This window comes from Perca fluviatilis, chromosome 8 (assembly GCF_010015445.1).
Source record: "Perca fluviatilis chromosome 8, GENO_Pfluv_1.0, whole genome shotgun sequence".
In the NCBI taxonomy this organism is placed as follows: domain Eukaryota; kingdom Metazoa; phylum Chordata; class Actinopteri; order Perciformes; family Percidae; genus Perca; species Perca fluviatilis.
Genome location: NC_053119.1, coordinates 14,789,266 through 14,795,549, shown reverse-complemented (window position 1 = coordinate 14,795,549; position 6,284 = coordinate 14,789,266). Strand labels below are relative to the sequence as shown.

Genomic DNA, 6,284 nt, shown 5'->3' with positions numbered 1-6,284 from the left:
TTTTAGCTAGCTCATTAATCCTTCAGGAAGACCCATACAATGGACTGTTCACTGCTCATCTTCTGGCAAAGGGCTGGAGAGCATCTGGAACGGAATCCATTTGTAAACCAGTTTTGAACAACAGTTAAAACTGCAGACTTGATGCATTATTGCACACTTCAATAATCCTTTTCTATACTATTGATTCTAAAATGTGAGCGTGTCGTGGCCATTGGAATCTCCCAACGCAGTCCTGGCTGGCCGCGGTGCAGATGCTGAGGGCCCCTCCCCTCCTGCAGCAGCAGCATAATTGGGAGTTTACCGTCTGTCTTTCCCGCAGCGAACTGCCACAGAGTAACCAGCCACCCAACACACACACACACACACACACACACACACACACACACACACACACACACACACACACACACACACACACACACACACACACACACACACACACACACACACAACCAGAGTGCACCAAGAGTTCAAGAGCACTAGCGTGTGTTTGACTACAATTAAGGGGAGTGGAAATATTTTGGGGCAGTATTCAGTTTATCCATCCACGTTTCTTTCGGGCGGGTCGAGGTTTCGCAAGTGTCTATCCATACTTTCGGTTACTTTACTCTGTGCATCAGGCAATTAAGCAAAGTGACACTGCTGTCCACAGCGAGGACATGCGTTGCATGTGAGAAGACACGGAGTTGAATACGCAGGTAAGATGAAACGCTCTAACGACGACAACGGTAATGGAAATCGCGTGCAGTTAATTTAAAACGTATAACTTTGAGTTAGCCTACTGTTTTTCAGTTTATGATGTTTACTCAGCTATTGCCTTTCCCATCTGTTGCTTTATAGTAATTAACCTAACTTTTGAGGCTATTAAAGTAACCTAGCCGATAGGATACAGACATCTATCAATAACGTTACACGTTTTATTTAACTTCATGTTCTTAGGCAATATAATGTTTTTGACACAATACAGTTTGTATATTTGTATGCATGTTTAGACTTCCTAGATTTACATATCTTCCTTTACCGTTGATGTGTCTATCCCGACTTTAAGTTCTGCAGAACATCTTTCCGTAATTGCACCCTTAAAAAACAGGATTTAATAGGCCTCCATGTGCCTCTAAAATGTCAACGTTTAATGGTTCTGAACAGCTTTGTTTAAATCATGGTGACAACCAACTTTTCACATAATACAATGGATTTTTAGCTACTTTTTATGATCTTATATGAAGAATTTTTGGTTACACTTTACTTTAACTTTTCTACATATGACTGACATGACACTGTCATGAACGTGTCATAAAACATTATAAACAAGTCATAAAAGTTTATGATATAACTCTTTTTTAGTAAGTGTCATTCGGTTTTGTCATGACACGTTATGGTTATGGTTAGGGTTAGGATTAGGGTCAGGGTTCATGTGTCATGACTGTGTCATGACAGTGTAATGTGAGTGTCATGTATTCATGACAGTGTCATGTCACTCTTATGTAGAAAACTTAAAGTGTTACCGAATTTTTTATAATCCTTTTGAATTACTGGAATTGTAAAAAATACAAATCTTCGTAATACATTTATCAGACAGCCGTAATGTTTTTAACAGTGCTAACACTAATGGGTTTCTATGAGCACATTTGTGATATTAATCTATTCAAAATTTTATTTTACACCACGAAAAATATATAGAGGAAGAGAGGCACTATATAGAGTGCCGCTCTTAGTGCATAGCTAGGGCACCTTTACTGCAGCAGTGATGTGATATATATATATATATATATATAAATTTAAGTTGTGAGTTGCAGGATGTTAGGATACCGAATGTGTGGGTGTTTAGAATATTTTAGTTTTTGAGGAGGGGGGCAAATATGGGGGCTCCAAATACCCTCAAATTGAATGTGACGCGCAATTAAACTGCCAGGTCCTCTTTGATGATCCAAAATATTCACATTGCGGATCTACAGTACATCAAACGTGCTGCAGTGAACATATTTGCTTTACTTTTGGAGCTCACTGCACTGTGTGCATTTCTGTGGTTTACTGTGCAGCATACAGCTCATGTGGGTTTAGTGGTGTAGTTATTAAACCATCCTTCCCCTGACTGTAAACCTTACAGTCTCAAGGACCCACTCTCCACTTACTGCTCTTCTAAAGGTTTATTTAACTCCCTACAAGGCACTTTGGGTTGAGGGGGTGTTGTGAGAAAGGCAAAGAAACTATTGAAGGGAGGCAGAGAAAGGAAGAGATGGAATTTGTGTGGTTATTGATTTCTCTTGCCGTTTCAGGGCTTTTGATCAGCATGACTGGGGTAAATAAATGATTTCTGCTTCGGGCCACAGAAAGGCAAATCAGAAAGTCTTGAATCTGATTTTCTCCAATCGTTACGTCACTCAAGTAGTGTCTGCCGGGCATACTTAATGCAGACTGCAGTATACACAGCAACTGTGGATAGGGGCAGGCTAAGGACTGCTGCTGACATCACAAGATGTGAATGTATGCTAGTAATCTTTGAGGGCTTTGAAGGGACTTTTGAAAAGTGACAGCATACTTTGAAACTGTATTGTAGTCTTATTTCCATGAGAGCTCTAGTATGGTTGGGAAAGTGGATTTCATAATAATGTGTGTCTGGTTGAAGGGTTGATGTAGCATATGTGGGTTCCTTTGTTCACTGTATCAATCACTTCAAACCCATGCTGTGCGAACCCTGAGCGTTCTGTGTGCTTTTATTCACTCCTGTTCTGTAATGCATGTCTGGACTGATCATTACCCTAAAAATCACAGTAACAATATTCAGCTGTGTTTTGAATGGCCTACAGCACCATTCCTGCACTCTGTGACAACGTCATGCCGTTCATGCTGAGGCTTGGACGGTGATGAAAATGAAAAACTGAAAGAGTTCTTTCTCAAAACTCAACAGTTTTTTTCGGTGGAAAGTGTTAATCAAACATACTTGTAGTCATGCTGCACACTAGCCTCACCTTAAATGGTCATGTTTCCAGAGATCCTTCAGTGCACACAGACAAAGCAGCTAGGGCACCTTTACTGCAGCAGTGACGTGATTAGTTTAAAGAGTCTACAACAGCTAGGTGCCAATGACTTGCAGACAGACAGTCCGGCTGGGTATGCCTGCCCTGCAGCTCTGTGGTCTCTAGGCTTGGGTGTTGTTGTTTTTTTTTCCGATACCGGTGCTAAAGCGAAAACGGTGCCGGTGCCTAAACGGTGCCGGAACCGATACTTTTTTTTAAAAGTAAAAAAAAAAAGAAGAGCTCTAAAGGACAGTCAGCGACATTTAAGAATGACTTGTTTATTGCTAAGGCCATATGGTCAAAATGAAATGATTTATTAATAATGTAATAACAATAACATAACGAAAACTTACTTCACCAGTAAATTGTCTGTGTTGTTTTCAGACAACAGCAGCTGCAGACTGTTATGTCCTGGTGGTGGAATCCTCTACTTTACACCGTTTAATGTTAGCTGTCAACATTTAAACTGTGTTTAATCCAGCTACTAGCTAACGGTAGGCTAACGTTACCTGCTGCCAAGTGATAACTAGCGTCATGTGCAGCGATGCTTCTGTTTCCTGTAATGTCGGTTTCGGAGCATCAGAGGGCAGTGCAGGCATTTAAGTGGCAACGAAATGAGCCACCGGGTTTCGGTACCTAACCCTAGTGGTCTCCGTGTTTTCCTTGTCTCTACTGTCCTGTACTGGAGCTGGTGTAGAGATAACCACATAACAGAAGCCCGCATAGGACTGAGAAAGAGCAGTAGAGTTGCTTCCCACATTTGCAAAAGACAGTAATGCTCTTGAGAGGAGTTGTTGCATAGCATACATGGGTGTACCTGTATCCTCAGGCCATCAGGAGAGAAGTGAGAGCACTTACAACTGTCAGTCATTGTTTTCATGCCTTATTGCTCCCATCTGCCTACCTCAGGATGGTATCAGCTTACCCATGCACATATGTTCATGCATGCAGACTCAGACACATTCAGAGTTGTAGGCCCGGGTCATGCCCTGTTCAGCACGTGTAGAGTTACTTATTACGTTGTCCCTTATCAACAACCCTATCGGCATGTGTGTCTATATGCTGTTGTCTCTTGAATAGCCTCTTAACTTTTTTTTCCACTTTATTGTTTTCCGTTACCATCCTCTCTATTGAAATGAGTTAAACCACAGATCCAGTATCACTTCCCGCCCCTGCTCTTCCACCTTTCCATTCACCCTTGGTGTGAACAGCAGACCAGAGCTGACACCGTCGTCCCCTTACAAAGATTGAAGGATAAAACAGCAACATTGAACATAAAGCGAGTCTTTAACAAAGGCAGCACAAGCACTATAATGTGTCTTTGGTGTATTTGGTTACCATACCAGAAGTTGCCCAGAGTATTCTCTTACCAGTTTTTTTTTTCTTCCTGATAACAGCTTAGACAGGGACAGCATGTGGACAGACAGGACCTCAGGGTTAGAATTTTATCCATATCCTTAGGAATTTCTCCACAGACATACTCTTCACCTCTAAAATGGAAGAAATTCCACTGGAATGTTGTCTCATCTGGGCAAAACCATTCACTGATTTCATGCATAGAGGTTTCAAGCAAAGTGTGATTTTCATGAGATGTCTGTTAGTTTGAATGTGGTGTTGTGAATGTGTTTATGTGATGCAGAACAGGGCATGAATGGTTCATTCTGAGAAAACCTCACATAAACTCTTTTACTAGGGCAGTGGAGTTTACTGTCAGAGTTGTTTAGTCTTGTGAGGGGCATTCTGTAATCAGACAGCTTATGGAATTCTGATATATAGGATTTATTAGCAGGTAAACAGCTGCAGGAAATACAGACTTTCCTAATGGCAAGGGATCAAATGGTCCCTGTTCTAGTTCATGGAGAGGTATTAAATATCCTTTTTGTACTATGCGTTCATTCATTATTTAGGGCTAATTTACCGCTGCATTTTCAACTTCAAAGCCCATCTCTGTCTGTATCACCGTATTTGGATGATTACATTTTGTTCGCAAGGGGATATTTCGGCAATTTATTTTGCATTCATTTTTTGGAGTGATATGTAATTTCCCAAGAGATACACATACTGTGCTGATAGAGACGGTGTTTTCCTCAGATAAGGTGGGGAATTGATTTTTCGGATAAAATGTAAAAAAGAGCCTAGATGTTTACTGTATGACTTGAGTAAACAAATTTGAGAAAAAAATTGTAAGTGATACAATAAAAGTTGCCAAAAAGCTTTATTGTAACAGTATGTAGGTTGAGGTTTTTGATCTCAGTCCAGAAAAAAATTACATCGCCACAAGGATCACATGTTTCATATTTACTTGCTCTCTGGCAACAGTTAATTCTCTGCGTACAGTTAAACACCATGAGAGCTGCACCAAGTGTGTCATGTGTTAACATTATTAAGGCAAATATATTTTAAACAGGAGTTTTATTAAGTTTAATTAAGTTTCTAGAAGTCTATTCGCTTGTGATGGAAATAAAATATACCGTATATGACAGTGCCAGGACATGAATCAAAAGTCTGCGCTTGTCTGTATTTGAACAGTGTTTTGTTTCCTTCTTTACTGCCATCTATAACTGGAGTTATAGCCAACAGAACAACTTTAACGCTCCTTGCACAGTATATGCTTTATAGTTTGTGTTTAGTGAACACACAAACAGTTTGGCCTGGTGGCTGTCCTGTATTTTCCCTTTGAGACATAAACTCACACAGACTCACAGGAGAGTTACAAGCTTGCTTAAATGGAAGGTTAAACAAAAAAAAAGATGATTGACTGTTGCCAAGAAAAACAACCAATGTCTTGAGAGCTAGAAACAATTACCTATGTTGTTCTGCCAGGTCAGTGCCTGTGGTCGGGGAATAAAGACAAATAGCTGTGCTAATGCACTCTGTCCTGTGGAGATGGAGGGGTTTGATAATAGTGTACTCTACAGGGCAGCCGGGTGTTGCTAAATGCCTCATTAGGGGTGGTCTCTGTGTGAGAATGCCCATGGCCAAAGCACTTCTTCACCATCTGCTCCTTCCTCAGATCGGCTGACGTCTGCTGGGAATATTGTTTCATTTAAAAGTTTAGCTACAGTACTTTACATTGCATCTTAATAATATATTTTGCCTCATTGGTAATGAATGGCTGCTAGTAAAATGGTTGTTTTATGACAAATTTACACCGTAATTGTTTGATGTTGAGCCCAAATCGGAAAAGCCAGTATATTTGAGGAGGTGAAATCTAAAAGATGCTATATGTTGGGCTGAGATCAGATGCCAGCAGCGCATAATTGGCTG

At 40.5% G+C, this 6,284-nt stretch overlaps 1 protein-coding gene across 2 annotated transcripts in view; it reads left to right on the top strand.

Annotated features, from left to right (window-relative positions):
• The first annotated feature begins 419 nt into the window (after window positions 1-419).
• Window positions 420-6,284, top strand: part of sema3d (sema domain, immunoglobulin domain (Ig), short basic domain, secreted, (semaphorin) 3D) — a 37,152-nt gene continuing 31,287 nt past the window's right edge. Inside the window, exon 1 of one of the 2 annotated variants that reach the window (XM_039809864.1) lies at window positions 420-698. The gene's annotated coding sequence lies outside the window, so the exon portion shown is untranslated. The remainder of the gene's footprint in view (window positions 699-6,284) is intronic. The other variant, XM_039809865.1, reaches the window with a different exon arrangement.